A 14,541-nucleotide genomic window follows, 5' to 3' on the forward strand; every position below is an offset into this window, starting at 1 on the left:
AAAAAAAAAAAAAAAGAAGAAGAAGAAAAAAAGAAATCATGCCTGGCCTGTGGTTAATGTGTATGTGCCTACTAGTAGTACTATCATTAAAATACTGGGTTGAGGAGGAAGAATTTGAGGAGGAGAGGTGGCAGTGAGTTTAATTTAGACCTGTAGTGTGAACTACTCATGGAGTGTGACAGTGGAGAGATACACTAGGCCATTGGCTACGCCGTTTGAAGCTCAGGGGACGAGACTGAGCGTGCTAGTTTGGCAGCCACCACTGTGGAAGAGCACAGCAATGAGAATGTAGTTGAGGCAAGAGTCTTAGGATAAGCAAAGTTTAAGCAGAAGACAAAGGAAGGAAGAATTTTAAAAGATTGTCCATTGAAGCCAAGATGACTAGGAGATAGTAATGGAGAAGCAAGAAAGAATACTTAAAAGGGTAGAAATAGGTAAGCAAAGGACTAAAAGGAATCCTCTGCAGTGGCAATTTGTGGAGATCATTGGTTACTACAGAGCAGTTTCAGAAGAGTGTATCTGAGGGGAGGGAGAAGAGACTGACCGTAGTGATTTCATTCTAGAAGTCTGCCTGGGAAGAAGAGAAATAGGGAGGATACCTAGAGGGGAACACAGGGATGACTGGGGAAAATTATTGTTTTAATATGGAGAGACAGAAGCACTTTTTTGTAATCTCTGAAGTAGAAATTGATAGCTCAAGGCCGAGAATTTCAGAGAGGGTAAATTCATTTGTTCATTCATTCAACAAACTGATCAATTATGCACTATCGGCCAAATGTGATGGCTGGTGCCTGTAATTCCAGTGCTTTGGGAGGCTGAGGTGGGAGGATCACTTGAGGCTAGGAGTTTCAGACTAGCCTGGGTAACCTGGCAAAACCTCATCTCTACAAAAAATAGCTACTGCACTCCAGTCTGGGCATAGTGCAAGACCCTGTCTCAAAAAAGAAAAGAAAGAGCACTGTGTACTGGGGTTTCCAGTCTTGTTGAAGGGAGAATATTAAACGCGTTTGAGAATATGCAAACTTGGAATTTGGATGTGTGTCTTAAAGGAAGGGGACATAGTACCAGGCAAAGTGTACCGAAGAAGCTGGACCCAGCCAGAGGGGTTGGGGCCACGGTGTAAGGCTTGGGCAAAGACTAGAAGGATGAATTGGAAACAGTGATGTGAGACAGATGAGATGGTATGGATGAGATGAGGCAGGAGCTTTGATGGCCTGGATGACCAGGATATAGTAATAGAGAAGCAAGAAAGAATAGTCAAAAGAGTCTTGGTCTTTATTTTAAAGCCCAGGAAGCCACTGAAGATCTTTGAGACAGGAGATGACAGGATCAGATTTGCTTATGAAAAAATTGCTTACAAAATCACAGAGGCTGTTTCATGGATACTGGGAGATCAGCTGAGGTCCTTAGGAGACTGTTACTATATCCAAGCTAACGATGTTGTGTCTTGGAATGTGGATGGTGATAGTGAAAAAAAGAAGTAGACAAATTCAAGATATATTTAGGAGATAAAATGTCCGGGGCTTGATGATGAATTGGGTACATATGGGTGTGAGAGAAGGGAGGTGTTCACAGTTGAGTCCTGGGATTCCAGCTTGCTCAGCTAGGGGGTGCCATCTGTTGAAAGATAAGGAAGCAGAGTTTTAGAGGAGGCAAGAGAAGGTTGGTCCAGATCACAGGTGAGAAGATTACCCTTGAACAGGAGAGACTAATTGAGGTGGGTGCAGTGAGTTCCTAGGTGCTGTGGTAGGAAGGCGAGGAGATTCGTGGCGGCAGGGTGTGTTCTCTGTGTGATGGAAAATGATGTCTCCTAACTGAGATCAGTGAAGGTGGAATGAGAATAGTGTGATGTTTGGATATAATTAATTTTGGAACTTTTTTTGTGTCAGCTTTTCTCCAAGTACCTTAAAAGACATTTGTGGCTGGGTGCAGTGGCTCACGCCTGTAATCCCAGCACTTCAGGAGGCTGAGGCGGGTGGATCACCTGAGGTCAGGAGTTTGAGAACAGCTTGGTCAGAATGGTGAAACTCTGTCTCTGCTAAAAATACAAAAATTAGCAGGTGTGGTGGTACACGCCTATAGTCCCAGCTGCTTGGGACGCTGACGCACAAGAATCATTTGAACTCAGGAGTCAGAGGCTGCAGTGAGCCGAGATTGTGCCACTGTACTCCAGCCTGGGCAACAGAGCAAGACTCTCTCTCTCTCTCTCTCAAAAAAAAAAAAAAGGACTTTCGTGTCTTACATGTCATGTTAGGGCTCACCTCATTTCTTCCAGTTGAGGGAGGGAGGTGAGTCTTATCACACCTATTTTATAGGTGCAGGAGTAGGCTGTGGCTAATTCTGTTGCAGCACTTACCACATCCTTGTGTGCTATGTGATTTATCTGTCTCCCTGTTAGTTGATGAGATCCTGGGGACAGAAACTGTATATTTCTGTTGTCTCTTGCGTCCAGCACAGAGTAGGTGCTCAGAAATTGTTTGGGATTTGGAATTCAGGAACAAATGAATGGAGAAACCAAGGTATTGGCATTTGAGGTCAAGGGGCAAGTTTTAGGAGTCGATGCCATGCTAGAGTAAGATCGTCACTGCCAACTCGGGTCTAGCCACTGGGATAGATAACTTCCTAGTAGAAGTAGAAGTCTTTTCAATTTTGCTTATTCTGTCCCAGAAATATATCCCCAGTAGCATATTTCCAAAATAGTCTAGCTCCGTCTACCTGCCTGGCCAATGAATTCCCCATAGACTCATGGACACTCCCGTGATCCCTTACCATGGGGAGAAAGCTAAGTTGCAAACCCTCTGGGAGCAGTGCCCGCTGCTCCTCCCCTTCCCCCAGCACCAGCAGCTGACATCACATACAGGTACAGCTTCATCCTCCTTGTCTGAGGACAAAGGAGGGGAGGAAACTCACCAAGTGCCCAGAGCTCTGCCAGATGTTGAAAGATGGAGGAGGGCTTCATTTGGAGCTGTGGCTTGGGCAAAAGGCAGAGGGGATCTCGGTAACACAGGACCCCAGGCTTGCCCACCCTGGGCCCTCCACCTGCCTGTGTTTTATACTGAACCACAGGGAAGGGAGCGCTTATGTGCAGGAGTCCACAGTTGACAGCTGGAGTAGCTGCAGGGGCAGCAAGTCCACTCAGCTCCAGAGTGAGCCCCCAGCTCTTTAGGTCTCAGCTGCCATGTGGCCAGCCCTCCCCTGAGCCCAGCATGGTGCAGAATCTACAGCCAGAGACCGTCTCATGCGGCACAGCTGTAAAGCAGGCTTGTCACTACCACGTCTCCTCTCTGAGGAAGAAGCTGGCCTTTCTGCGAGCCAAGTAGGTGGTGGGGACCCTGGAGATGGGATTTGGGATTACCTGGGTTGGCTCCCATGTTTGGAGATGTTGTAGGTCCCTGCCCAAGAGGGAGACTCAGTGATCCATTGCAAGAGGCTGAAGGGAAAGGCCAAGGGGTGTGGGTGGCTGCGATGTTGACTGGGAGACTGAGTCTGTGCCTCACTGTGTGCCTCCCAACAAGGTGCCTTGGCCTCCAGGTCCTTCTTCATAACTGGCCAGGGACCGTTACTTTTCTCCTTTATGATAAGTTGCTCCAGTCCGTAAAGAAATTGGAAATCCTGAGAAAGGTGCGGTGGGGAACAGTGTAGTTGACCTGTGTAGGGTCCCCTGGGCAGGGGCACTGGCGTCTCTGGGGTGTGGATCATTCCCTTCCACTTATAGGGACCTAAGCGGCAGGTGTTTGGGGCCATTGCTTAGTGTGTTCATTTCTATATCACGTCTTCGGGCACTTTGGTCTGACTCCAGAACTATTTGAGCACACATCAGATGTGGGTCATTTTTTCCTAAAACAGCTCCTGTACCTGGCAGATGGGCTGCAGTGGCACCTGGCTGAATCTGCCCTGCCCTCTTGGCCTCTGTAACTAGAAGAAGGAGGAGATTTCCTGGAGGAGGAAGAGGTTCCAGCCCCTAAGATTAGAATTAAATTTGAAGGCTGGCAGGCATTCAAGACAGAGTGTCATGTAAACTTACGGGCAGGTTTGTGTGTTTTTGCTTTTGTTTTGGCGTGAAGAGAAACATCACGGAGAAAGATGGAATGAATGAAGTGAGGAGGGAAAAGGAAGGAGAAAGGCAGAAAGAGAGGCCAAAGGGATTTCAGAGGTAGGGAGAGGCTAGAGGCAGTAGGTGGCTTAACCTCAATCTTCTCTCTCTCTCTCTCTCTTTCTCTCTCTCTCTCTCTCTCTCTCTCTCTCACACACACACACACACACACACACACACACACACACACACACACACACAGGCATAGATGCCTGTGATTGTTTAGCTGTCTATTGACAAGGGTTTCTCATGGCTGAAGTTTTGAGGCTGGTGAGCAAAGACTGTGTCCCTCTCTGATTAGATGGCTTCTCTGGTACTGATATTCAGTGCTGTGCCTTGCACACAGTAGGTTCTCAACAGATAATGGTAGAATAAGGAAGTCTCTGATCCTGTGATGTGGTGCAAGGACAAGATTCAGTAATGGCTGCGGGGAACTCAGGTTTTGGAGACCAAAAGACCTTAGTTTAAATTCCAGCTCTACCACATCCTGGCTGTGGTGCTTTTGCAAAATCATTTCATCCTCTCTGAATGTTTCCTTTCTGAAAAATGAAGAAAATTGTACTTGCTTTATGGAGCTTGTGGGGATCGAACTGAGATAAACTAAGAAAGGCACTTAGCACTGTATCTGGATGTAGCACACAGTAAGTGGCAGCTTGTGTCACTGCCAGCAAACAGTAGGCCTGGGCTTAGCCTGCAAGGGGTGTGGAAGGTGAGTTCTGAGCTCTTAGAGAACCAGGAGGTTTGCAAACTTATTAAGGGAAGCCACACATGAGTCCATGAGGGTAATGTTTGACTTCCCAGTTGCTAGGGGAAGCCAGTTATATAAGCTCTGGTCTTCACTGTCCTGGTGAGAGACAGCTGCCTTGAGAGTGGGGTGAAGAGCCCAGAGTGGCAGTTGTGTGGATGGGCTTCCAGACCCACCCGCAGGCAGCCCGCTCGGACTCCAGGTGGAACGTGGGCCCAGAAGGTGTTCAGTTAGTTCCAGCTGATTAGGAAGAGGGCCCCATCTCAGAAGAGGCTCACTTTGATTAAATGCTGCAGTGGAAGTGTCCCTTTGGAAACAGCTTCAGTAGAGGCCCCAGATGTTCGTATTGTTCAGATCCCAGGAACAATGTTGTTAATAGTGGTGCTGTTGGTGGAGAGGAAGTTCTGAGTTCTTCCTCCCTGTTGGTGATTCATCACTCAAACTGCCCTCAGCTCAGATTCCTCACCTGGGAGCTGTCCCATCTCAGAGAGGCTGCCTCTTACCCCTTTGTCCCAGTAGGGTTTCTCTCCCTTCCTTGCATCAAAATAAATGGCTTATTTTCCATGTTAGCATTAATCACATTATAATTGTATTTATCTGTTGACTTGATCATTGTCTGTCTCCCCAACTAGTCCCTAAATTGCATGAGAGCAGGGATCATCTTTGTTTTATTGTGTCCCCAACACTTAGCACGGTGCCTGGCACATGATAGTACGTAAATACTAAATGAGTCAATGAACCAATAAATAACCATGTAAGACTTTTTGTTACTTCTAACATTCTAGGATCATGGGATTTTGTGACTGTAGCCCAAATGGAGGGCAAAGACTGGCCCTTACACATCTATTAACCTTTTTAAACTTTTCATGCTCATGGAAGTGTTTTGATCTGTGACCACCTCTCACATGTTCCCCTTTCTCTGATCCATGTGCACATATGCTTAGGGGGTCGTCACATGGTCTTGTGGAAGACAGCACATAAGGCCATAAGGCCTTTTTTTTTTTTTTTTTTTTTTTTTTTAAGGTCTGAGCTAAGTTCTGACTTTTGAAGGCAGGGCAAAGAAGCAAGTGAGCGCTCCTGTCTTGCTCCTACCTCCCCAAGTTCCCAGCTTAGAGCTCCTCTTTAGCAGTCCTGGCTGCTTCTGTGACTGTCAGCAGAACTGTCCGCAGGTGTAACCATCACCTGCTCTATTTCTCCTACTCCAGCATTTCTTCTTTGTGCCTGAGAAAGGGGAGTTGTTAATTATAGCTCAGCAAACTCCTCTTATCTTTGCTGATGCCGTAGTTGGGATTTAGATTTGGACAACTGGCAGGATGGATGGTAATTTTTATTCCCCAGCTTCCCTACTTCCTGCTGGGAGAAATTCCATCCTCCTACCAGTCTCAGTGAGGAAGGAATGTGAGTGGGTGGCAACTCAGGGGCTCAAGGCAGAGAGTCCGGTCTCAGGCTTGTCCTGCTCTCTGCTGCATTCTTTGCCTCCCTTGTACTCCAGGGTTGAGATGAAGTCAGGGGATAAACTGCTGGGTTCTCTTTTCAGTCACTCACTGATTAATCATGTAAGCTCGGGAGAGCTCTTTACTACTCCTCGCTTGCTTTTCTAGGTATTGAGGAAGTCATTGTACCAGAAGTTGATGCTCCGGCTGGGATGCAAACACCTATCACTAAAATTTGTTTGAGCACATACCGTATATATATATATATATGTACACACACACACATATATACACACACACAAACACAGACACACATATACACACACATAAATTCTGTGTGCATTTCTGTACTAAATATTTTATGTATACTGTAACATAATGAAACAAATTTTTTTTTTTTTTTTTTTTTTTTTTTGAGACGGAGTTTCACTCTGTCGCCCAGGCTGGAGTGCAGTGGCCGTATCTCAGCTCACTGCAAGCTCCGCCTCCTGGGTTTACGCCATTCTCCTGCCTCAGCCTTCCAAGTAGCTGGGACTACAGGTGCCCGCCACCTCGCCCGGCTAGTTTTTTGTATTTTTTTAGTAGAGACGGGGTTTCACCATGTTAGCCAGGATGGTCTCGATCTCCTGACCTCGTGATCCGCCCGTCTCGGCCTCCCAAAGTGCTGGGATTACAGGCTTGAGTCACCGCGCCCGGCCAATGAAACAAATTTTAGCAAGGTAGAATAAACATAAATATAAATACAAGTCCTAATATGCTTTTTAAAAAATTTAAAAAATTCTATGAATACATAGTAGGTGTATATGTTTATGGGTTACATGAGACACTTTAATATAGGGATGTAATAGTCACAGCATGGAAGATAGGGTGTCCATCTCCTCAAGCATGTATTCTTTGTGTTACAAACAATTCAATTACACTCTTTTAGTTATTTTAAAATGTACGATGATTATTGACTATAATCGCCCTGTTGTGCTACCAAATACTAGGTCATATTCTACTTTTTTTGTACCCATTAATCACCCCACTTCCCCCCTACTTTTCCACTGCCCTTCCCAGCCTCTGATAACTATTCTACTCTCTATCTCCATGAGTTCAGTTGTTTTGCTTTGCTTTTTAGTTCCCACAACTAAGTGAGACCACGCGAAGTTTGTCTTTCTGTGCCTGACTTATTTCATGTAACATTAATGATCTCCAGTTCTATCCATGTTGTTGCAAATGAACGGATCTCATTCTTTTTTTATGGCTGAATAGTACTTCATTGTGTATATGTATCACATTTCATTTATCCAATCATCTGTTGATGGACATCTGGGTTACTTTGAAATCTTGGCTATAGCAGACTGGGCACAGTGACTCATGCCTGTAATCCCAGCACTTTGGGAGGCTGAAGCAGGCGGATCACTTGAGTTCAGGAGTTTGAGACCAGCTTGACCAACATGGCAAAATTCTGTCTCTACTAAAAATACAAAAAGTTAGCCTATAGTCCCAGCTACTTGGGAGGCTGAGGCTGGAGAATTGCTTGAACTTGGGAGGCAGAGGTTGCAGTGAGCCTAGATTGTGCCACTGCACTGCAGACTGGGCAACAGAGTGAGACTTTGTCTCAAACAAAACAAAACAAAACATAAAAAATAAAATCTCGGCTATTGTAAACAGTGCTGCAAATAAATGTAGGAGTGCAGGTATCTCTTTGATATACTGATTTCCTTTATTTTGGGTATATACCCAGCAGTGGGATTGCTGGTCTCTGTTTTTAGTTTTTTGAGGAATTGCCAAACTGTTCTCCATAGTGGTTGTGCTAATTTACATTTCCACCAACAGTATACAAGGGTTCTCTTTTCTCTACATCCTCTCCTGCATTTGTTGCTGCCTATCTTTGTGTATAAGCCATTTTAACTAGTGTGAGTAGTTTTTTTTGTTTTGTTTAGTTTTTTGGTTTTTTTTTTGAGATAGAGTCTCATTCTGTCACCTAGACTGGAGTGCAATGATGCGATCTCAGCTCACTGCAACCTCTGCCTTCTGGGTTCAAGCGATTCTCCTGCCTCAGCCTCCTGAGTTGCTGGGATTACAGGAGCCCACCACTACACCCAGCTAATTTTTTGTATTTTTAATAGAGTTGGGGTTTCACCATGTTGTCCAGGCTGGTCTTGAACTCCAGACCTTGTGAGTCACCGCCTCAGCCTCCTGAGCCACCGCGCCCAGCCATCATTGTAGTTTTGATTTGCATTTCCCTGACCATCAATGATGTTGAGCACCTTTTCATGTGTCTGTTTGCCAAATGTTGTCTCCCGTTCTGTGGGCTGTGTCTTCACTTTGTTGTTTCTGTCGCTGCGCAGAAGATTTTTAACTTGATGTGACCCCATTTATTCATATTTGCATTGGTTGCCTGTGCTTGTGTGGTATTATGCAGGACATTTTTGTCCAGACCAATGTCCTGGAGTTTCCCCACAGTTTTCTTGTAGTAGTTTCACAGTTTGAGGTCTTAGGTCTAAGTTTTTAATCCAGTCGGATTTGATTTTTATATATGGTAAGAAATAGGGGTCAAGTTTTATTCTTCTGCGTATGGATATCCAGTTTTTCTACCACCATTTATTGAAGAGGCTATTCATGCTCCAATGTATATGTTCTTGATGCCTTTGTTGAAAATGAGTTCACTGTAGATATGTAGATTTATTTCTAGGTTCTCTATTCTGTTATAGGTCTGTGTGTCTGTTTTTTTGCTAGTATCATTCTGTTTTGGTTACCGTAGCTCTGTAGTATAATCTGAAGTCAGGGATTGTGATTTCTCCAGTTTTGTTCTTTTCGCTCAGGATAGCTGTGGCTATTCTGGGTCATTTGTGGTTCCCCATAAATGTTAGGATTGTTTTTTCTGTTTCTGTGAAGACTGTTATCAGTATTTTGATAGGGATTGCATTATATCTGTAGATTGCTTTGGTAGTATGGATTTAACAATATTGATTCTTCTAATCTATGAACATGGAATATCTTTCCATTTTTTTGTGTCCCCTTTTATTTCTTTTATCAGTGTTTTATAGTTTTCATCATAGAGATCTTTCACTTCTTTGATTATTTCCTATGTATTTAATTTTACTTGTGACTGTTGTAAATGGGATTACTTTTCAGGTTTCTTTATCAGATTTTTCACTGTTGGTATATAGAAATGCTATTTAGGCCAGGCGCGGTGGCTCACACCTGTAATACCAGCACTTTGGGAGACCGAAGTGGGTGGATCATCTGAGGTCAGGAGTTAGAGACCAGCCTGACCAATATGGTGAAACCCCATTTCTACTAAAAATACAAAAATTAGCCAGGTGTGGTGGCTGGCGCCTGTAGTCCCAGCTACTCAGGAGACTGAGACAGGAGAACTGCTTGAACCTGGTAGGCAGAAGTTGCAGTGAGCTAAGATGGCACCACTGCACTCCAGCCTGGGCGACAGAGCGAGACTCCATCTGAAGGAAAAATAAAAGAAAGAAGTGCTATTTAATTTTTTTTTTTTTTGAGACGAAGTCTCACTCTGTTACACAGACTGGAGCACAGTGGTACGATCCTGGCTCACTGCAACCTCTGCCTCCCGGGTTCAAGTGATTCTCATGCCTCAACCTCCCAAGTAGCTGGGATTACAGGCATGTGCCACCACCCCTGGCTAATTTTTTTGTTTTTAGTAGAGACGACATTTCGCCATGTTGCCCAGACTGACCTCGAGTGATCTGCCTGCCTTGGCCTACCAAAGTGCTGGGATTACAGGCGTGAGCCACCATGCCCAGGCTTTATTTTATTTTATTTTATTTTAATTGAGACAGGATCTTGCTCTGTTGCCCAAGCTGGAGTGCAGTGGCACAATCTCAGTTCACTGCAACCTCTGCCTCCTGAATTCATGTAATTCTTATGCCTCAGCCTCCTGAGCAGCTGGGATTACAGACATGCACCACCATGCTCAGCTAATTTTTGTATTTTTAGTAGAGATGGGGTTTCACCATGTTGGCCAGGCTGGCCTTGAAATTCTGGCCTCATGTGATCCACCTGCCTCAGCCTCCCAAAGTGCTGGGATTACAGATGTGAGCCACTGTGCCCACCCAGAAATGCTACTGATTTCTGTGTGTATGTTCATTTTGTATCCTGCAAGTTTTACTGAATTTATCAGTTCTAATAGTTTTTTTTTTCTTTGGAGTCTTTAGGTTATTCCAAATATAAGATCATATAATCTGCAAACAAGGATAATTTGATTTCTTCCTTTCCAATTCAGATGTCCTTTATTTCTATCACTTGCTCTAGCTAGGACTTCCAGTTCTGTGTTGAATAACAGTGGTGAAAGTGAGCATCCTTGTCATGTTCCAGATCTTAGAGGAAAGGCTTTCTCTAAGTCAGCTCTCATTCAGTATGATACTAGCTGTGGGTCTGTTTGTATATGGCTTTTTTATGTTGAGGAATGTTCCCTCTATATGCAGTTCTTTGAGGGTTTCTGTCATGAAGCATTGTTAAATTTTATTAGATACTTTTTCAGAATCAGTTAAAAGGATCATATGGGTTTTGTCCTCCATTCTATTGATACGATGTATCACTTTGATTTGCGTATGTTGATCAAACCATCCTTACATATGTGGGATAAATCCCACTTGGTCATGATGAATGATCTTTTTAATATATTGTTGAATTCGGTTTGCAGGTATTTTGTTGAGAATTTTTACATCTGTATTTACCGGGGGTATTGGCCAATGGTTTTCTTTTTTTGATATGTCTTTGTCTGGTTTTGAAATCGTTAATACTGGCCTTGTAGAATGAATTTGGAAGTATTCCCTCCTCCTCTATTTTTTGGAATAGTTTGAGTGGGATTGGTATTAGTTCTAGAATTCATCAGGTCCCAGCCTTCTCTTTTTACCGCGAGACTTTTTATTATGTCTTGGATCTCATGACTTATTATTGGTCTGTTCGGGTTTTGGATTTCTTCATAATCCAAGCTTCTGTTTATGTGCCTAGGAATTTTTCTGTTTCCTCTAGATTTTCCAATTTGTTGGCATACAGTTGCGCATAGTAGCCACTAATGATCACTTGAATATTGGTGGTATGATGCTTTACATTCCAACAACGTCAGTTGTAATGTCTCCTTTTTCTTCTGATTTTATTTATTTATGTCTCTCTTTTTTTCTTAGTTACTCTGGCTAAAAGTTTGTCAATTTTGTTTTGCTTTTGAAAAAGCCAACTTTTTGCTTCATTGATCTTTTGTATTGTTTTCTTTGTTTTAGTTTCATTTATTTCTGCTCCCATCTTTATTATTTCTTCTAATTTTGGGTTTGGTTTGCTCTTGCTTTTCTAGTTCTTTAAGATGCATTGTTAGGTTATTTATTTGAATTTTTTTCCATGGAGACACTTTTTTATCTATAAACTTCCTTCTTAGTACTGCTTTCACCGTATCTCATAGATTTTGATATGTTGTGTTTCCATTATCATTTGTTTCAAGAAATTTTTCAGTTTCCTCCCTAATTTCTTCATTGGCTCACTGATCATTCAGGAGCCTATTAATTTCCATGTGTTTGTGTATTTTCCAAAAATCTTGTTATTGATTTCTAGTTTTATTCCATTGTGGTCAGAGAAAATGTTTGATATTATTTCAGTTTTTTTAATGTTTTAAGACTTGTTTTGTGACCTAACATATAATCTATCTTTGAGAATGATCCATGTGCTGAGGGGAAGAATGTGTATTCTGCAGCTGTTGGATGAGATGTTCTGTAAATATCTATTAGGTCTATTTGGTCTATAGTGCATATTAAGTCCAGTGTTTCTTTGTTGATTTTCTGTCTGGAAGATCTGTCTGATGCTGAAAGTGGGGTATCAAAGTCTCCAGCTATTATTATATTGAAGTCTGTCACTCTCATTAGCCGTAATAATGTTTGCTTTATATATCTGGGTGCTCTAGTGTTGGGTGCATATATATTTACAATTTGTTATATCCTCTTGCCGAATTGACCCCTTTATCATTTATACTGACCTTCTTTGCGTCTTCTTGCAGTTTTTGTCTTGAAATCTATTTTGTCTGGTATAAGTATAGCTACTGCTCTTCTTTGGTTTCCATTGGCATGGACTATCTTTTTTCATCATTTTATTGTCAGTCTATGTGTATCTTTAGGTAAAATGTGTTTCTTGTAGGCAACAGATCATTCTATCTTATTTTTCATCCATTCAGCCACTCTGCGTTTTTTGATTGGAGAGTTTAGTTCATTTACATTCAATGTTATTATTGATACATAAAGACTTAACTCTTGCCATTCTGTTATTTGTTTTCTGGTTATTTTGCAGTCTTCTCTTCTTTCCTTCCTTCCTATCTTCCTTTTAGTGAAGATGATTGTCTCTGGCATGATTTAATTTCTTGTTTTTTATTTTTTGTGCATCGATTGTGTGTTTTTTTGATTTGAGGTCACTATGAGGCTTGCAAATACTATCTTATAAGCCATTATTTTAAACTGATGACAGCTTAACACTGATTGCATAAACAAACTAACAAACAAAAACAAATAAAAACTCTACACTTTAATTTTGCTTTTTAGCTTTTTGTTGTTCTTTATGCCTTATTGTACTTTCTGCATCTTGAAAAGTTGCCATAGATATTATTTTTGATTGGTTCATCGTTTAGTCTTTCCATGGAAGATAAGAGTACATTATACAACACAATTGTTTAAGTGTTATAATATTCTGTTTTTCTGTGTACTGTTACGTGTGAGTTTTGTACCTTTAGATGATTTCTTTTTGCTCTGTAACTTCCTTTTCTTTCAGATTGAAGAACTCCCTTTAGCATTTCTTGTAGGACAGGTCTGGAATTGATGAAATCCCTCAGCTTTTGTTTGTCTGGGAAGGTCTTTATTTCTCTTTTATGCTTTAAAGGTTGTTTTCACCAGATGTACTATTCTAGGGTAAAAGATTTTTTTCCTTCAGCCCTTTAAATATGCCATGCCACTTTTTCCTAGCTTGTTTTCACTGAGATTTGCACTGAGAAATTTGCTGCCAGATGTATTGGAGTTCAATTGTATGTTATTTGTTTCTTTTCTCTTGCTGCTTTTAGGATCGTTTTTTAAAATCCTTGACCTTTGGGAGTTTGATTACTAAATGCCTAAGGTAGTCTTCTTTAGGTTAACTCTGCTTGGTGCTCTATAACCTTCTTGTACTTGAATATTGATATCTTTCTCTAGGTTTGAGAAGTTCTGATATCATCCCTTTGAGTAAACTTTCTACCCCTATCTCTTTCTTTAAGGCTAGTAACTCTTAGATTTACCCTTTTGAGGCTATTTTCTAGATCTCGTAGGCATGCTTCATTGTTTTTTATTCTTTTATCTTCTCTAACTATTTTCTATTTCATATAGTTTGTCTTCTAGCTCACCAATTCTTTCTTCTGCTTGACCAGTTCTGCTATTAAGAGGTTCTGATGCATTCTTCAGCATGCTAATTGCATTTTCCATCTCTAGAATTTCTGCTTGATTCATTTTAAAAAGTTCAATCTCTTTGTTAAATTTATCTGATAGAATTCTGAATTCCTTCTCTGTGTTATCTTAAATTTATGAATTTTCTCAAAACAGCTATTTTGAATTCTCTGTCTGAAAAGTCACATATCTCTGTTTCTCCAGGACTGGTCCTTGGTGCCTTATTTAGTTCATTCGATGAGATCATGTTTTCCTAGATGTGGTATTGATGCTTGTAGATGTTCTTCGTTGTCTGTGCATTGAAGAGTTAGGCATTTAGGGTAGTCTTCACAGTCTTGGCTTGTTTGTGCTTATTCTTTTTGTGAAGGCTTTTCAGTTGTTGGAAGGCATTTGGCCCCAAAACTCAATAATGTTGTGGTTCTTGTCTACTCACGGAAGTGCCACTTTGGTGGTCTTGGATAACATCGAGAAGAATTCTCTGTATTGCCATGCAGAGACTCTTGTTCTCTTCTCTTACTTTCTTCCAAACAAATGCAGTTTCTTGCTGTGGTTAGCCTCCTGGAACTGACAGTAGGGAAAGAGAAGCACCCCTGTGGCCACCACCATGGGGACTGCACTGGTTCAGACCTGAGGCCAGCACATTACTGAGTCTCACTCAAAGCCTGCTGTAACCATGACCTGGCTACCCTGTAAGTTCACTCAAGGTCCTAGGGCTTTACAATCAGCAGGTGACAAAGCCAGCCAGGTTTATGTGCCTCCATTCAGGGCAACAAGTTCCCCTAGGCCCCAGGTGAATCCAGAGATGCTGTCTGAGAGCCAAGAGTGAAGTAGGAAACCTTAGAAATTTACCTGGTGTTCTATTCT

This window comes from Colobus angolensis, unplaced genomic scaffold (assembly GCF_000951035.1).
Source record: "Colobus angolensis palliatus isolate OR3802 unplaced genomic scaffold, Cang.pa_1.0 Scaffold7, whole genome shotgun sequence".
Taxonomy (NCBI): domain Eukaryota; kingdom Metazoa; phylum Chordata; class Mammalia; order Primates; family Cercopithecidae; genus Colobus; species Colobus angolensis.